The 19183-nt window shown below is 37.9% G+C and overlaps 1 protein-coding gene across 10 annotated transcripts in view; it reads right to left on the reverse strand.

The window, feature by feature from the left end:
- The window catches only part of PHF21A (PHD finger protein 21A), a 226585-nt gene that overhangs the window by 188080 nt on the left and 19322 nt on the right, over positions 1-19183 (reverse strand). For all 10 annotated transcript variants that reach the window (XM_055141074.1, XM_055141073.1, XM_055141079.1 and 7 more), the window contains one exon: positions 1204-1244. The gene's annotated coding sequence lies outside the window, so the exon portion shown is untranslated. The remainder of the gene's footprint in view (positions 1-1203; positions 1245-19183) is intronic.

Below are 19183 nucleotides of genomic sequence, written 5' to 3' on the forward strand. Positions count from 1 at the left end.
AGGGATAAGAAAAATAAACTGTCATAACAGGTAAAACACTAGAAGAGAAAGTCCTTCAACCTCTCTCTAGGAATTTGATTTTATCACATCTCAAGTTAAGGGATTTAAGGTCTTATTTTAAAAGGTTCCACGGAAGAAAAACATCTAGAATTAAAAGACTTATAAAATGCAAGTGAACCAGTTCAAATGTCTTCTTTTCATGTTCAGTCCAATCCCTTAAAGTTAAGAGAATCAAATCAAGGATTGTAAGTTATGAAAAGGAAGTCTTAACCAAATATCTATTCCACCCAGTAAATTCATTACTATTTGAACGAGGATGGAAAAAAAAAAAGTAACAGCATTGAATTAGGGACTACTTTATTCCAGCTATCTTGTCTAAGGTTTTTTTTAAAAAAAAAAAACATAATTCATGCTCTATAAATAAGGTTAATATTTATTTGATCTCTAGTCACTAGAATGCCCTATGCAATCTGTGGTCTTGAATTAGACAATGAAATGATCAGGAATAATGACTTACATGCATTAAAGCATATATTAGGAAAAATATGTTTGTTTATGTATATGCCCTATATTGCTACATTTCTTTTTTTTCCTTTAGTGTCAGGGATCAAGCCCAGGTTGCATAAACTTTAACCATTGAGCCACATCTTGGGTCCCTCACATACTGCTACATTTCTCTCTCACAATTTTATTCTTTAAGAATTATACAAAATAACACTGAGCAAAAATGTACTATTAAGTTATGAAAGCAATCCATTAAAGTATAATATAAATGTTTTCGAGTCCCAAATTTCAAAGTCAAGTCTCTCAATAACACTAACTTAGCCATTTTGCATAAATATATACTGAGGTCATCAAATATAACAGCGTGTAAATAATACATAACATGATGGGAAACTTAACTTCGAAATTCTTGACTTTTGAATTTTCTGCCCTAACCACTGTGTTAAGGACATTTTTGGCAAAGGAAACCACTGCATTTTAACAGATTATCACATGTAATTCTAGCAGTATTATTAGAAATACAAGTGCATTTGTGAACGGTTTTGTGGGATCAGACAAAAACTCACTTTTACTCATCGTAAAGTGCAAAGTCTCAATTCTGAGAGCCTTTTGAAGAAAAAAGACTCACTAAATATTTGAATTATCCAAATTCTCCAACTAGCACCAAGTACATTATGCCTGCGTGATGAACATACTTACCAATTTTGGGGAAATTGGCCCTCCTTTAGCTCTATTGCTCCCTATAACAGAAGAAGGGAAAAACGGAATTAGATTACACGTATTTATGATTTCATCACAAGGTGAAACTTAAATAAAGGTTTTGAGTTTTAGGACACAAACACACACACACATGCACACGCACGTACACACACCTCACACATCCCTCTCCAAGCTTTAAAATGAAGGAGGAGGGGGAGTTTTACAGCAAGAAAAATTCATGGGCAGTTAAATCTCAAATTTTCCAAACTTTTCAAGACAAGGAAAAGTAGTTGATGGTTTACTTTTCTTAAGAGATAGAGAAATGTATTTATGATTAACCTCTTCAAAATTAAACCCAACTACACCTTAATCCACCCCAAATGACCTCTACTGGTTTCTGCTATATTTGCTACATTAGAAAATTATGCAGATTTACTTAATTTTGGCCCTTAGTTTGGTCCAAGGCCTTTTTAAAATTAATCATGAAATGAGCTTGTCTTTTTGTTGTTGTTTTTGTTCTGGGGCCATACCGATATTGCTCAGGGGTTACTTCTGGCTCTGCACTCAGGAATCACTCCTGGCAGGCTCAGGGGACCATATGGAACACGGGAGATCGAACCAGGGCCGGCTATGTGCAAGGTAAGTGCCCTATCCATTGTACTATTGCTCCAGTCCCTAAATGGGCTTATCTTATATAAGACATTCAAATTAACAGCATTTTATAATAATGTATCATCATAAAGTTAATTAAACTTTTCATTCACATTCTTGAAGTCTCCCTCCTTTAAATTATAACTATAAAACACAAAAGTAACTTTCCCTATAGTCAGGGATAGAGCCAGAACGAAAATAAATGGTTTTTGGTTCTAAATTCAAAGTTCAGGGAAACTTTCATCAATTGTAGAGATTTTCTTGGGGTTTGGTTTGGGAACCACGGGCAGTGCTCAGGGCTTACTCCTGGCTCTATGCCCAATGATCACTCCTGATGGTGCTAGGAGACCATATGGGTACTGGGTATTGAACCCAGGTCTCCACATTCAAGGCAAGTACTTGACCAGCTATACTGTCTCTCCAGTCCCCTGTGACTTTTTCGTCTTCCTTCCCCCCCATTAACTAAATTCCATCTAGTTAACTTCAAGACCAGAAAAGCCAAGACAGACAATATACCGAGTCTCTCCCTCCCTCCCTCCCTCCCTCCCTCCCTCCCTCCCTCCCTCCCTCCCTTCCTTCCTTCCTTCTTCCCATCCCCTTCCATTTCTCTTTCTTTTAGCAGTGCTGAGGCTTGCACTCAGGGCCTCACACATTTAAGCCAAGTACTCTATCATCAAGCTACATTGCTGGCCTCCTATACTAGCTGATTTTCAATTCGCCCTATCACAAACTCTTTTTCACATAAAAAAATTGCAAAGAAAATTTAAAGCTTTCCCCGAATATTTTATTATTTAAATAATATATTCCACATCCTAAAACTGTAAGTTAATCTTTTCATGTCTAAAAATATTTGTTGACTAACATTACTCTAACAGGGTTCTCATTTCCTCAGGGGCTATTTCAAAAACTCTTCAAGTCATACAGATTACAGTTTTTAATCATATAGTCACACCAAGCATATAGTAAAGTAATTTTAAAAAGTAGCCAATTCATGATGCTAACATTCAGTTCCAAAAGGAACACAATTTGCTATTTTATCCTGCCTTTTCTTTAACAGAAATTCTTTCGGGGGGAGGGAGACCTCCAAAGTAGTATTCCCTGTAATTCTCACCAAGGGTTCAATGTGAGGGCCTAAGGACATGATGCTGCAGCGGCCCTGTGGTACCAGAGATCATATATGGTCACCCAGGTCATGCTTAGGGGCACCAGGCCACACTCAGTGGTGGGCAGTGGCCTCCAAAACTGAGCACAACAATGGTTGGTGGATCATTCGGTGCCAGAGATTCAATGGGGGTGTGCCACAGTCAAGGCAAGTGCCTTAACCAATGTACTATCTCTCTAGCCCCAGAAATTTTTTAAGTGTACAGGCCCATATACATGAAAATTTAATCACCAAAATTAGAATAACTCCCAACCAAGAGAAAAATCACACAAAAATCTGTAGTATCATATGATAGTTAAAAAGGAAGAAAATTAATTATGCATGGTAAAGGATTTAAACTTATTGTAGTATTAATTTTTCAATGTATACATACATCAAATCACTAAGCTGTACACTTATATACAGCATGCCTATAGTATCTCAATTACAAATACCCATAGAATGCTACCAATAAGCACATAATGAATGCAATAAATGTTAAATGAATGAACTGACTGAGTGACAAACTTTGCCAGACAGGGGCTGGAGCGATAGCACAGCGGGTAGGGCATTTGCCTTGCACACGGCCGACCCGGGTTCTAATCCCAGCATCCCATATGGTCCCTTGAGCACTGCCAGGGGTAATTCCTGAGTGAAGAGCCAGGAGTAACCCCTGTGCATCACCGGGTGTGACCCAAAAAAAAAAACCAAAAAAAAAAAAAAACCAAACCAAACTTTGCCAGACAATTATTTTTCCAATTAAGTATTTTTTGTTAACTCGGCCTAAGAATAATTTTTTTCTTTTCTTTCTTTTTGGGTCACACCTGGAGATGCTCAGGGTTACCCCTAGCTCTGCACTTAGGAATTACTCCTGGCAGTGTTCGGGGAACCATAAAGGATGCCAGGGATCAAACCCTGGCCGGCCACATGTAAGGCAAATGTCCTATTTGCTATACTATTGCTCTGGTCTGAAAGAATACTTTCTTTAGCATTCATCTCCTACACAATAATATTTGTTAAATGATAGATTTTGGGTAAAATACAGATGATTAGGAAACAAAATATAACAACTTTAAGATATAATGGAGAACAAAAGATTGGTAAATTTGACTTAAGAATTAAGTTCATCAAGAAAATTGGAAAAAAAATAAAGCCAGCCATAAAAAGCAGAAGATAATATATGCAACAGATAAGACATCAATGGCTTAAACGAAGGATAAATAAAATGTTGAAATGCAAAGTGATCGTGATAGAGTTGGATTTGAACTTTAATTTATGATGCATTTAAAAAAATTAAGAGTCAAACACTTCTAAGTTCAGTACAAAAGCAGCACAATGACCAAAGAAGGCATTTTCTCCAAAATCAGTAGCAGAGTCCATCCTTAATTGAGAAAAGATGTTTGCCATATCATGAAACTTTATAAAACTGTTCAGAAAACTGCTTCTAGCAACTTGTAGAAATCACAAAGAAAATCAAAGCCTGTGAGGTTAAGTGACTTCCCAGAAGGTCACAACACAGCCAGTTGGTAGAGAAGAGCCTACTGACCTCATCTTCTTCCTAACCAGTTGCAACAACTACTTTTCTACGAAAAGAACAACAAGAATAGTGGACAAATATTTTTGGAAAAGTCTAAATGAATTTTAAAGATAACTCATGTAACTAAATAATGTAGGGCAGGTCTTATAACCCGAGACCCTTCACGCTTAAGGACTCCCATGCAGGGTCTTCAGAGGAGTGTGCCAACGACACAATACTATATGATAAACTCCATATGTACAAGAATTCTGGAAAGAGGATTCACAGGTTTGGCAAGATTCACAAAGAGATCTGATACCCCAAAGGAGTAAATTATAGACCAATAATTTTGTTTAGATTTTGGGTTAGGAACCACACCCTAGAGGTGCTCAAGGCTTACTCCTGGCTCTTCCTTCAGGGATCACTCCTGGTGAGCTCTGGGGAACCATAGTGGGGGCCAGGGATTGAACCTGGATCATCAATGTGTAAGGCAAGAGCTTTACCCGTGTTAGAACTACCAAAATGTTTCTTCTGAAGATTAACAACTGACTACCATTTGGAAATTGATAAAACTTTCTGTAACTTGAGAAAACTAAATTAGCAACAAAAATTTATATACCTTGTACTTTTATTCTATCCACATGCAAAACATACTTAAGTCTCAAATGCAAATTTCCTCAAGTTAAGCTACCACTAAACCCACTTAATTTGTTTACCACATACACTGTATACTTGTAACCAAAGTATTTCAAAAAGGTAGGCAGGTTGGCTTCAACTATTTAAATATAGACTTGTTCTTGAAAATCTAATTAGAAAAAAAATTATTAGGGGTAAATAGCTATTTTTGCTTTTAAAAATGAATATTAGCATGTTAACATAACTTCAATTTTCTGCAAACTCCAGTCTCTTCACCTCTCTAGGTGAGCAGCTACAGGTAATGCTTTAACCTAATCTCATAAATAATTCATATTTCTGGGATGGCTGTAAAATTTAAAATAGTATTAATTAGTCGGTGATAACTACTTCCCAGCTACTTTTCATAAAATAGCTAAACCCTTTGCAAATGATGAATATATATCCCAAAACAAGCAAATTTCTAAGAAAAAGTCTAAACTAATGTTTACATTAGGTTAAAATTCATTTCACTACAAAATTTCGAATGATTAATTTTATAGTGTATGCTCAATCATAAATTTTGATAAGGGACTAGAATAGCACAGATAATTGTCATTCAAAGATATTTTAAAATGTCACCTTACACAGAAGATTCCACCTTTTTTACTACACCAAGCTAATATACTAATTTTGCACAATAAATTTTATTGCTTTTTACCTGCCCATTCTAACTTTCAACAGAAAGCATAATACTTTGGAGTAAATTTAAATACAAAAAAAAAATGTTTTAAAGGAAATGCAGATTCCTCCTTTCGGCCCCTATCCCTCTTAACCACTCAGGGACAGTCCCCTCTAGCCTAGCACCTCTTCTCTCTCTCTTTCTCTCTCTCTCTCTCTCTCTCTTCTTTTTTGGGTCATACCCGGCACTCCACAGGGGTTACTCCTGGCTCTGCACTCAGGAATCACTCCTGGCGGTGCTCATGGGACCATTTGGGATACTGGGAATCGAACCCAGGTCGGTCTCGTGCAAGGAAAACGCCCTCCACACTCTGCTATGGCTCCAGTCCAGTACCTCTTCTCTTAACCTCAAGTTCAGCCCTTTTGGAAAACAATATGGACGATTCTCAAAAAATTAGAAATTGAGCTTCCATTTGACCCAGCAATACCACTCCTGGGAATATATCCCGGAGAAGCAAAAAGGTATAGTAGAGATGGCATATGTATTTCTATGTTCATTGCAGCACTGTTTACAATAGCCAGAATCTGGAAAAAACCAGATTCTGCCCCAAAACAGATGACTGGTTAAAGAAACTCTGGTACATCTACACAATGGAATACTATGTAGCCGTCAGAAAACATGAAGTCGTGAAATTTGCATATAAATGGATCAACATGGAAAGTATCATGTTGAGTGAAATGAGTCAGAAAGAAAGAGACAGACATAGAAAGATTGCACTCATATGTGGAATATAATGTAACTGAGAAGTACAAGTTGGCAACGATGCAACTTCTGGCAGATATCTCTCTGGACTTAGTTACTAAAATACTAAAATACAGAAACCCAAAACCGAGAGGCCGCTAAGTGTGGTCACTCGACCTCATACCTCTTCATCCTCAGCAATGGAAAACAAATTATCTAATGCTTCCTTTTCAGCAGGTCTGACTTTAGGGGAGAGACTCTCCAAACAATAATAGTGAGTTTTGTTGAAATATTGTATGCAATCAAAGTGAAAGTAAAGTGAAATTTATTAGTTACACCGGCAGGGGGGCTAAGGGTGGGGGGGCTAGGGGCGTGGGGGGGCTAGGGGTGTGGGGGTGCGGGGTGGAGCTATACTGGGATTCTTGGTGGTGGAATATGTGCACTGGTGAAGGGATGGGTATTCGAGCATTGTATAACTGAGATTTAAACCTGAAAACCTTGTAACTTTCCACATGGTGACTCAATAAAAAAATTAAAATTAAAAAAAAAAAAGAAGTATCAATTTCCCTCTCATTATGGGATCATTTTGTTTGTTCTTTTTCTGGTTTCTTTTTGATGGTACTGGAAATTGAACCACTTCATATATGCAAGGCAAGTAAGTGCTCAACCACTAACTCACAATCCAACTCTATTACATCAGTCTTAAAAAAAGAAAAGGGAGGGGAGAGACAGTACAGGCTGTTAAGGGGCATGCCTTGCATGTGGCTGACCCCAAGGTTCAATCACTGGCACCACATGCCACACTCCTCAGGCATCGAAGGGTATATATAGTCCTGGAGCCCCCAGCACTGCATCCTCAAGCCCTCATACTGAACCACCGTACGAGAGTTCATACGGTGAACCCTCAAATAAGGTCCTCCTTGACTCCACAGCTTTCTCAAGTTCCAGTTCCATGTCCTGCTTTATAGACTTCTCCCTGAAAAAGGTGAACACTCTCCTTTGTCTCCCAATTCTTCTCCTATATTGTATCTACTTGATTAGGAACTCTGCCTCCCTTTCTTATGAAGATTACCAATGACATCCTTTACTGCTAAATGTAAATTCTCAGCATTCACTTCTTTGCACAATCAGTATTTGTGAGTGTGAATGCATGTGTGTGTGTGTGTGTGTGTGTTTCTTGAGACTGTTTCTTTCCTTCTTTCTTGAACCCCCACTCCCTTAATTCCCAAGACATTGTTCTTAATTTTCTTTCTAATCTCTCTAGTCACTTTTCTTGGTTTCTTTGGCTGATTTCGCCTCATCTTTCAAAAAAGCAAAAAATATTCAGCTGCCCAAGGGCTCAGATTTTGGAATTCCTCCCATTAGGTAATATCACTCAGTCTCATGGCTGCATAAGATCTAGGCACTGGTGACTCCCAAATTTTTATCTTCAGCCCAGACCTTTCCCCCAAATTCCAAACTCATATACCCCAGTGCCCGTTGAACACTATCAGTTACCTCAAGTTCAACTATAAAGCTAAACAAACTAAACCCTGACTACCTATCCCATAATCTCCTACTCAAGAGTCATCTCCATCTTAATAAATAATAATTCCATTCTTCAGACTTTGTGTTTTCCCCACATACTCTATATCCAACAGCTATATTGCCTCCACCTTCAAAATCCATTCTTTAACCTCTCAGCTCAACACCACTGCCATCTCCTTGACCCACATCACCTTCATCTTTCACCTAGATTATTCCAGTTGCCTCCTAACTGGTCTCCCAGCTTCCACTATGATTCTGCTACAGTCTACTGTCTCAGCAGCAAGCAGCCTTCTCAAAACTGGAGACAGATCTGGTCAGCCCCCTGCTTAGTATCCTTCAATAACTTCCATCACACTCCGAGGAAAAACAGCATAAGTCCCTTTACAATGGCCCACAGGTTTAAAATGAGATGGGCCTCTGCTAATCTCCGCATTTCCTCCACTCTTCACTTCTCAATCTGCTCCTGCCACACTTGGCATCTTTTCTGTACCACACAAGTTCTCTTTTTAGGGTCCTTCTACTTGCTTTTCTCTCTGGTTGAAACTCTCTTCCATAAAACTTCTTCATAGTTCACTCCCCCGACTATTCAGGAAACCTAAAACAGTTGCAAGAATAGAAAATACCAAGGTAAAGACTAAAACTGTCATCAGAATTATTCCAGATTATTATTTGTTATTCCAGAATTATTCCAAAACAGTTTTCCCTGTTCTTTATTATATCAAGATTAACCTCTGTGGGGATTCAAATCTCAGCCAGTTATCAGGATTCAAATAAAGATTCACTGATAAATGGAAACTTTGCCTAACTATACGAACGTCTCTTCTTGGATTCTTATAGTGTTTATTAGCTTTCCTATTCATTTTAGAATTTAACTTCATACTGTCTCAGACTATAACTAGTATACTTTATGTTCCTAACTAGACTACACAAATGCACATGTGTACACACGCGTGCGTGCCCACACACACACACACACACACACACACACAGCACCAGTACAGTTAAAAAAAAAAAGTCTTGTCCCAATAGTTCTCATATCTAGAATTATATAGCCTATTAAATGCAACTACTTTACTCTTCTGGATTCTAAATTTGTTATGTCCAGATAACTCAGTTTTGCGGTTGTTTTTGTTTGTTTTTTAAGACCCCCTAGAAAACGTAGTTTTAGGAACTATGGCCTTATAATCCTCTATTTCCTAATAAAGAGCAAAAAGCTAGAATGGATATCCCAGAACATCAGAGTCATGCCTTCATTCATAGGGGAACAGAAATCCAGATGACTAATCAAAAGCTACAAAGGCATAACAAGAGGCAAAGCTTAACATAAAACCTAGATATACTATTCTCAATCTCTCAGTCTATCAGTAATTTTTCTGATAGACTGTGGGTAATAAATAGGCATAGTAAACAGTGATTATTTAATACTTGACCAGTCATTTCAGTTTCCAAGCTATATGACAGAGCACATTTTTAGATTTGCTTGAAAAGAATGTAACACTTGTTGATAAGAATCTTAAGAGGTCAAAGAATAAGTCAGAGAAGGGTTTACAAATAGAAAACTTATTAAGTTCTATTACAATATACACAAAACTTAAATACACACAAGATAAAATCACTTATGCAGTTGACAGTTACTATAAGGATAACGGAAAGAAGAAATCTTGCTTCATCATGCCATAAAGTATAAAAACCTTTACCCACAAACCTTTCACAAATCACAAAACTATTTTCTAAGTCTAATTATCATATGTAACTTCTAACTACAGATCAGACTTATCACCATACATCCCAAGATAATACAAACTCTTATCTTAATAATCAATTAACCTCAAGACCAAAACTCTCCCCACCAACAACCACCATCACCACCAAAACCAAACCAAAACATAAAAAAAAAAAAACCCTAGGTATCTACAAAGCATTGTAAACAGTTTGGATTTATCTTGGTGTATAGGGACTTAAACAAGTGCCTCCTATTACCATTAAAGGGAGTTCTGGGTGTAAACCATAGGAGGAGGATCAATGCCCGGCACTGCATCTGTGAAAACCTTCCTAATGCACCAACTGCAACTACTGGGAGTTGTTCTCTCAGAAATGGGATATCAGACCCAAATACCTGTCTCTAAAGCACAAAGATGATTCAAATAAATGACACTAAGGTCACTGATAAATACCTGATATAAAAATATGAAAGTTGAACTAAAAGAACAATGAACACACTGAAGATTGAAGATATTTTGCAAAATAGCACCAATATCCATAGAACAGAGAAAGAGGTGCTAAAGACCTCTCTCAGAAATAAATTCAACAGAAGTAAAACAATCATATAGTTCTTTCTTTTTACTTTTTTTTTTTCTTTTTGGGTCACACCCAGTGATGCACAGAGGTTACTCCTGGCTCATGCACTCAGGAATTACTCCTGGTGGTGTTCGGGGGACGATATGGGATGCTGGGAATCGAACCCAGGTCAGCTGCCTGCAAGGCAAATAAATGCCCTACCCACTGTGCTATTGTCCAGCCCCAATCATATATTTCTTTAAACTGTAGTAAACCCAACTAAAACTCAGTAGAACTTGGCCAAACGCGCACACACACACACACTCCTCTCCAGGGACTAGAGTGACAGCACAGTGGGTAGGGCACCTGCCTTGCATGCAGCTGACCCAGGCTCAATTCCCAGTTACCCATATGATCCCCTGAGCCCTGCCAGGAATGATCCCTGAGCACAGAGCCAGGAGAAAGCCTTGAGCAGAGCCAGGTGTGGCCCTGAAACGAAAAAAACAAAAACAAAAAACCCCCCTCTCCAAAGAAGCCTTAAGTATACATCAAAATCCTTTAAAACACACACACACACACACAAAAAAAAAAAAAAAAAAAAAACTCCTGCTGCATTGATACCAGGAATAATCACAGTACTTCCAGACAAACGGATGATGATCACAAGCTGCCAAAGACGACCAAAAAGAACTAAATAAAAATTATAGCACCTTACTGTGTTCCATACTGCCTCATTTCTCAATATAGCACTGCTGTACTCTCCAGGCTGAAAAATGAGCAGGTGCCTTTTATGCTAGAGAAACATACACACACACACACTTAGGCTATAGAAACACACATACATACCCTTAGGCTATAACCCCCCCAAACACACACACACAGACCACCTGATATTTTTTCACTTGAAGGTGCTTAAGAAATGCATGGCCTTCCTGAGGTCTAGAAAACTTAAAGAGGTAGGCCTTACCAAAAAAAGTAAGGGAAAAGTCAGTTTATCCAAAATTCATATTCAAAGACTAAAAGAATTAACATTTACTTCAATTAAAAGTCCCTGACAAGAATTCATTTTTTTCAGATTATCACATTTCTATGTACAAAAGAAAATTAGAACCTTTCCCTCCTAACTACACATGTTTAGCTGCACAACTCCAGTAAAGAGAACACTGACTTAAAGTCTGAAAAATATCACACATATACACAAAAAAATCCTATGTTGCCCAAAATAATGATTCTTAATCCTCACTGCCATCCTTAATGAACACTTAATTTTTTCCCTGAACTTTGATATGCCGGTAAAAAATCAGAACAGTTACAGTATATTAGGGATTTTAACTTTTGAAACAAAACCACAAAGAAACAGAAGACTGAAGCAAAAGCTTTCCTCAATCATGCTGACAAGTTAGTGGTCCAAAAACTTAAAAATGAAAGCAATACAGACAAAAAAAGAAGTTTGCTTGATATTAATGCTAGCCTTTAAAACCAAAAATATGTTCTGTTACAGAAGACTGAAATCAGGGCTTCCATTAACCTTGTTAAAAAAAAAATCCCATGAGCATGGATTTTTTTTTCCCTAAGTCTCTTCATCAGAGCAGCATGGGGTCCCATTAGGCACCCTATTTTACTTCCACCTTATAAATAACGTTAGCTATTCGCTATTTCCATGGAAACCAAGTACAGAGAAACCCACTTAAATGAATACCGGTTAAAGGAATAAGTTTTATTTTAGAAAGGTTTTGCAGCTTTAGATGAACTCTACTGGGGAATACTACAAAGTCATCTTAAGTATAATTTTAAAAACATATCTTTGGTGTAGAGGGAGCTTATTAAGGGTCCTGCTAAGTGAGTATACTCCTAGCACGAAACTAAATACGCCAGACAGCATCAAAGGTTAAAGACACCTTTTCAATGCACTGCACAGGGGTTTAGATGCACAACTTCCATTGACTATGCTTTCCCCCATGCACTGGGGTGGAATAATTACCCCTGTGGGTCTAATTTAAACTAATAAAAGCAAGGAAATTTAGAAATAAGGCTACCATCACCTTTTAGCGACTAGTAATGAACAGGCCCTACAAATGGAGGCAAATAACACAACTCACTAGTTCTCCAAAGAGCAAACAAGGGAGCAAATAAAGTTTCTAATCACTTAACAGGTTCAGAGATAGCAATCAAAATTCTCTCCTCAACAAACTACTTCTTGAGTTATAACACTACTCCTTGTCACCCAATACACACCCTAAAGTTAAGTGTAGAACAAGAGTTAGTGTTTTGAAACTTTCTATTACATACATATTGTCCTATAATCTCTAGAAATACCCATTACTGGTAACCAATTCAAAAGGCAGATAGGCAAGTAAACATGAAACAAAACCTACACAGTAAATCCAAAACTAATATTCCAGAGACAAAAGACATAAGAAGACTAAAATCTGGGGGCTGGAGAGATAGTATAGCAAGTAGGCGACCTGTATTGCGTGCAGCAGACCTGGGTTCAATCCTGGCATCCCCTATGGTCCCCCTGCGCACCAACAGGTGGGTGACCAAAAAAAAAAAAAAAACAATAACCCAACACTAAAATCTTTCCAGAAGATGTGATTCTCCATTAAATTAGTGGTGGTTTAGATTGCTTCAGTAAGTTAAAAAACACAAGGAAGTCAGAGAAATAACTCAGAAATGAAGAGCATACTTTGTGTGTTAGAGTCCCTGGTTTAATCCCCAGCACCAAGATCAAGCCCTCGAGCAAGCAATGAAACACAAGTAGCCCCCAACACCTGTGGGGGGAAGACCCCCCCACCCCGCAAAGTAAATTAAACCTTTATTATCCTAAAAGGTGATTACCACTTTTAAATTCATAATGCATGAAATTAAATTCTTCTCGTTCTCCCACACATTTTCCCTTTGCGTATACCAACATATCTATTTGTACTGCATTAAAAAAAAAAAAGATTAATTTCTTAGTATGCTTCACACAAAAAGATGGCAAAATGACTGAAGTTAGGTAACAAGTACACGGGGTTTATTAAGTCATTCTACTTCTGTGTAAACTTCTATAACTAGGGAAAGAATTTTTTTTGTTATGTCTGGTATCTAACGAGGTTTTAACAAGAAATTCTTTTAAATTCTACATCTAGGGCCCTATTGTTGAGGTTTGATTCAGTGGCAAATGTCACCTCGAAAGCGTGAGGTCATGAATTTGATTCCTGGTGTCTACCACATACACCGAATGCAGTCCCAGCAAGTCTACTACTAAAATCCCACCAATCTCTGCACACAGCCAGATCCGTCCAACAGAGCACCACAACTGAGAGAAGTGAGAGCAGCACAGCAGTGTGAGTGAGCTCTACACTACAACAAGCAAGGGGAATCACCACAACTAAACAAGATACCCCACCCCAGCAAGCATATATGCAAACAATGCAACAGAAGGGTGCAAGTCCTTGACCATCACAAATGCAATAGCAACAAAGCGAGGGGGAAAAGCTTTTTTTAAAAAAATTATTATTCTATAAAGTTCTAACTCCAAATACACTTGCTCAATGTGTACTAAATAATGAGTGAAGTGTCAGATGTAGACCTTAGAAGTTATTGAATTTAAATCCAAGATAGCCATCAATACACTTAACCATAATTAATTCCCAAATTTTACTTTTCTTCCCAAAACAGTTCAATCTGTTACCAAACACTAGGCAAAACATAGAAAAGAAAGGGCCTGTTATTTTGCAATGACCAACTAATAAAATGCAAGTGATCAATACATAATGAGAAGGCTTCATAGCCATATATTGCATTTTTCTTTTTTGTTTTGGGGGCAGACCATACCTGGTGGTGTTCAGGGCTTACTCCTGGCTCTGTGCTCAGGAAATATATTGCATTTTCTATTAATAAGTCAAAATGCTTTCAAAAATCAGCAACATTTTCATTTTCTACTCCAATTAAGTCTATAAGACTTGTACAGCACAATAAAAAATATACAGGCTATAGAGGACAATCTAAAATATTAATACTTCCTAGTACCCTTAAAGTAGTAAGATGGCTTATTATTCAGTCTCCTTCACCCCCCTCCCCCAACAGAAAATAAAACTCATGGGTAAAAAGGACTTTTTCTTCCTTAGTTCAGATAAAAATGTTTCACGAATATTCTGTTATTTTATAAGGGATGTTAAAACTATTTTCTAACTCTTGGATAAGGGCCCAAAGTTTGGAGGTTCAAAATACTAAAGCCTGGAGAGCAGCTCTCTCTGCTTAAAAAACTAATCATTACAATGGTGTTTTGTCTTTAAGGACCAGAATAAGATGGTTCTGGAGGGCGGATATGAACAATAATAGACAGGTAGTTATGTAGAAAAGAAACAGCAAAGAGATATAATAAAGAAAATATAATAAAGAGATATAATAAAGGAAAGACAATGAGGAGGTGTGTGCAATCAATGGCATTAATTTCTCTATAGTTAATGCCCCACTGATATAGGCAGGTTCCTACACAAATATAATAGGAGTTCAACCCTATTCCAGGTAGCTCTATCTTTTACAATTTAGCGAGGTCCAAACTGATTTTCAAAATTGTATAACTCTTTAAAACCAACAAACTTAAGGGTCTACTTCTAACTCCTGTGTTTATTTAAATGAAACCCACTTCTAAACTTTTTACAATTTCATTCAACCAACAGAAGCAGGCTCTCCATATAAAATATAGAAAAATTATTACTGGGACCAGAAAGATAGTACAGGAGCGAGGGTACTTGCCTTGCAGCCAAGGGATTGAACCGAGTCCCTTGGATATATCCCTGAACACAACTAAGACTGATCTCTGAACACAACCAGGAGTGATCCCTGGGCAGAGCCAGGAGCCTGGGCACCACTGGAAGTACCTCAAAATCAAACATAATAAAAAAGAAAAAACCTTAATACATGACATAAGCTATTTTAATTCCAAAATGACAGTTGCAGGTAGGGCGTTTGCATGAGGCTGACCTGGGTTCAAGTCCTCCGTCCCTCTCGGAGAGGCTAGCAAGCTACCGAGAGTATCTCACCTGCAGGACAGAGCCTGGCAAGCTACCCATGGCGTATTTGATATGGCAAAAACAGTAACAACAAGTCTCACAATGGAGATGTTACTGGTGCCCCACGAGCAAAACGGGACGACAGTGCTTCTACAGTGCTTCTACAATCACTCTATTATAAAAGTAGCATTATAATTTTTTTATTTTAGAAAACTAGCCGCCATTAAAATTACTGCACTTTCAAAAATATTTGTTGAGCTAAAATACAGCACTTTATCAAAACAAATGTGCTGGAATTTATGCTCAATAAGCATGGGGCCAAACATACAGTACGATGGGGGTAGGGCACTTGCCTTGCATTGAGACCGACCCAGGTTCAATCCCCAGCAACCCAGATGGTCTCCTGTGCAAGCCACCACTGTGTGGCCCAAAAACAACAACAAAAACAATGATCAAAAACCAAACTGTTTTAGAATCAAGGACAAAATTAAATAGTTCTATCCACTTATCAGTCAAGAGACTAGTAGGTAAATGAAAGCAAAGTTATTAAATCATTCTATTTTAACTGCAAATACTAGTACTATCACGTACTACTTGGGTAAGCTATTATAAATCTATTCGTTGAATCTCAAAAAGAAAGAAAAGTAATGTCCTAGGAGCTGAGGAGACAGGAAAGTGGGTAAAGCTCTTGGCAGAAACGTGGCCCACCCAAGTTGATCCCCAGTACCACATACGGGGTGTCACCAGCAGATATCCCTGAAAAAAGAGCCAGGAATACGCTCTGAGTACACTCATGTTTGACACCCCCTCCCACTCCCACCTCTGACCTTACCCCCTGCTAAAAAAAAAAAATTCCAGGACCAGGGATGTGGCTCAAGTAGTAGCGCCAGTGCTATACATGCTAGATTCTGAGTTCTATGCCCAGAATGAACCTACTCATACCAGGTACAGCTACACAACCCACCCAGCACTGGTGGCAGTGGCTTCACATCAATTGAAAAAAAAAAAAAAGCTTCAGATCCAAGCCAGTAGTGGAGTAACATTAATTCTCTTTCTTGATCTTTTCCTTCCCTCAGCTATTGATTTCATTTCCTTGATAATATATATACACACACGTACACACATGTACATATTAATGTTAAAAACTCAAATTTTGGGCTGGAGCGATAGCACCGCGGGTAGGGCATTCGCCTTGCATGCGGCCAACCCAGGTTCAATTCCCAGCATCCCATATGGTCCCCTGAGCACCGCCAGGAGTAATTCCTGAGTGCAGAGCTAGGAGTAACCCCTGTGCATCGCCAGGTGTGACCCAAAAAGAAAAAAACAAAACCTCAAATTTCTTCACCATCCCCCCCAAAAAAAAACCACACACCTTAACTCTTAAGATAATTTCAAGGCAGAGACTTAAAGATTGGCTGCTCTATATAGGTAACATATGACAATTAAATATAGAAAGAAATTAACAATTACCATAAAAAAGACCAGGCATGAGATGAGAGGAAATTTCACAAAGGCAAAATGCCCAAATTCAGAAGGCAAATTAAACTGTGCCTATCATTGCTAGAAAGCATTTGTGTGAGCCACTTTTAAATCTCTAGGGCTCTATAATTGTTTCCATTAGTTATTTCACCTAAGCATGCATTCTCAAGGGTTAAATACACACAATTTGTTCTAAGTAGAAGAATGGACCGACCTGTTAATTAGTATTTTGGACTTTTTGAATTATAATGCCTTGTCTTTTACCTTGATGTTAAATGACCTGCCATAAACTGCATCAAAATCTTGGTGCAAAGCAAGCTTAAAAAACTAAAGGTTTTAAAAACTAGTAAGTACTCTGAACTATTTTTTGAAGTCTCTGTTAAAACTACTATAGTCACATGTATTTTCCATTTCTCTCAGAGGTATTCACATGTAAGAACTCATTAAATACACTTTTCCCATACCTAACTTTTCTCGCTATATTTCAAGCAAAAACTCTCCTCATCACCTTAGTTGTCCTTAACTTTCTTCCAATAGAAGAGCTGTTAACAATAATGATAATAACATCTATCTCTTATCAAGTGTCTTAAGATTTCCTTTTTATCTTCACATTATTTCTAGGAGACTGATGAAACAACAAAGCACAAGCTACCAGGAGATTACTTGGTATATAGTACATAGGGACTGGAGCGATGGCACAGCTGGTAGGGTGTTTGCCTTGCACATGGCCGACTAGGGTTAAATTCCTCCATCCCTCTGAGAGCCTGGCAAACTACTGAGAGTATCCTGCCCGCATGGCAGAGCCTGTCAAGCTACCCATGGCGTATTTGATATGCCAAAAAAAGTAACAACAAGTCTCACAATGGAGACATACTGGTGCCCGCTCAAGTAAATGGATGAACAACAGGACAACAGTGATACGTGCTATAATATATAGGCAATTTATCCATATTGAAGAGAATTTAAGCCCAAGGTCACATACTCAACTTAAAGATATTGTGAGGGACATGTGAGGGGAGATGGTGCACAGGCTGGAACACATGCTCTACATGCTAGAGCCCTGAGGTCAATCACCAGTACCAAATGCTAACCAAGCATCATACAAAGAATAGCTCTGCTCTTGAGCACTGAAAGGGATACCAGCCCCTAACCCAAAACAGAGGGTTGTGCTGATACACTCAAATCTAGGGGTCAAACCCCAAAGGGTGTGTTTTAGGCTCTTTTCCCACTATGCAACATTTGTCTCAAGCCTTGAATAGAAAGGAATAGATTTAATATCATACAGCTCTAATTCTATATGGTAATGTTTAATAGGCTACTATTTAGTAAGAGCTTACTATACATCGGACACTTCTCATAGTTTACATTTTAACTCATTTATTCGTATAACTACCTTAGATGATGAGTACTATTCCTTACTCATTATTTTATTTTTTGCTGATGAAACAACTAAGGCAAAGGCATAAAGTGAAGTAACCTGGTCATCAGCACAAGGCTAATTAATGGCAAAGCCAGGTTAAGCCAGAACTTCCCTTAACTGAACTTCATGAAAACAAATCTTTTAACCTTTCCACAAAATGACTAAATTATAAACCTTGGTGCTTCAACTAAGAAAACTCGTGGTGCTTTTATCTAAGCATGTGCACCAGGTTTCTTTACAGGCACACAGGATATGCCCCTGGTGATTAGATCATTGCACTGCCCAGGAAGTGGCACACTGTAAATCTGGTTAAGAGCCCCCAGCCCATCTCTCTCCACATTCAGACCTACACTAAACCATGCACTGCAAGAAACAGGCAATTCAGAGATGTCCCAGTGCAATCTCCTATAAAATGAATGCCACTCTGGAAATATTCAAGTGTGTATGAGTACCCTTCCATCACATTTTCTTCTTTGCAAACATCATTTTTAAAAAAAAAAACTGCAAAAGGAATGAATGAATCCAAGCTACTTAAAAATTCTAACAAATGTCCAATAACTACAAATTGAAATGAGAGAAAAATGCAAAATTCCCATAGTTTTGCAACATCCAAATTCTACAATCAAGAGCAATTGGCCTCTCTGAAAGATTCAATTCTTAGACTACCTTATTATCATAAAAGTGCCTTGAAGGGTGCAGAAGTTAATTTGTCTCAGATTCTGTATATCTTTATATGCATATTCAAAATATGAAACACTAATGTTGTATTACAAGGTCCTGAGATTTCCATTATAGTATCTACTACTAAGACTCTGTAAAATATTAAGCATGGATTTAACATTTGTATATTAACCTGTAGTATATACAGATACAGAATAATAGAACTGAACTAGAGGTACTAAGAACTTGACACAATGAAAATAGGAACTATGCA

Source organism: Sorex araneus, chromosome 6, assembly GCF_027595985.1.
Source record: "Sorex araneus isolate mSorAra2 chromosome 6, mSorAra2.pri, whole genome shotgun sequence".
Classification (NCBI taxonomy): Eukaryota; Metazoa; Chordata; class Mammalia; order Eulipotyphla; family Soricidae; genus Sorex; species Sorex araneus.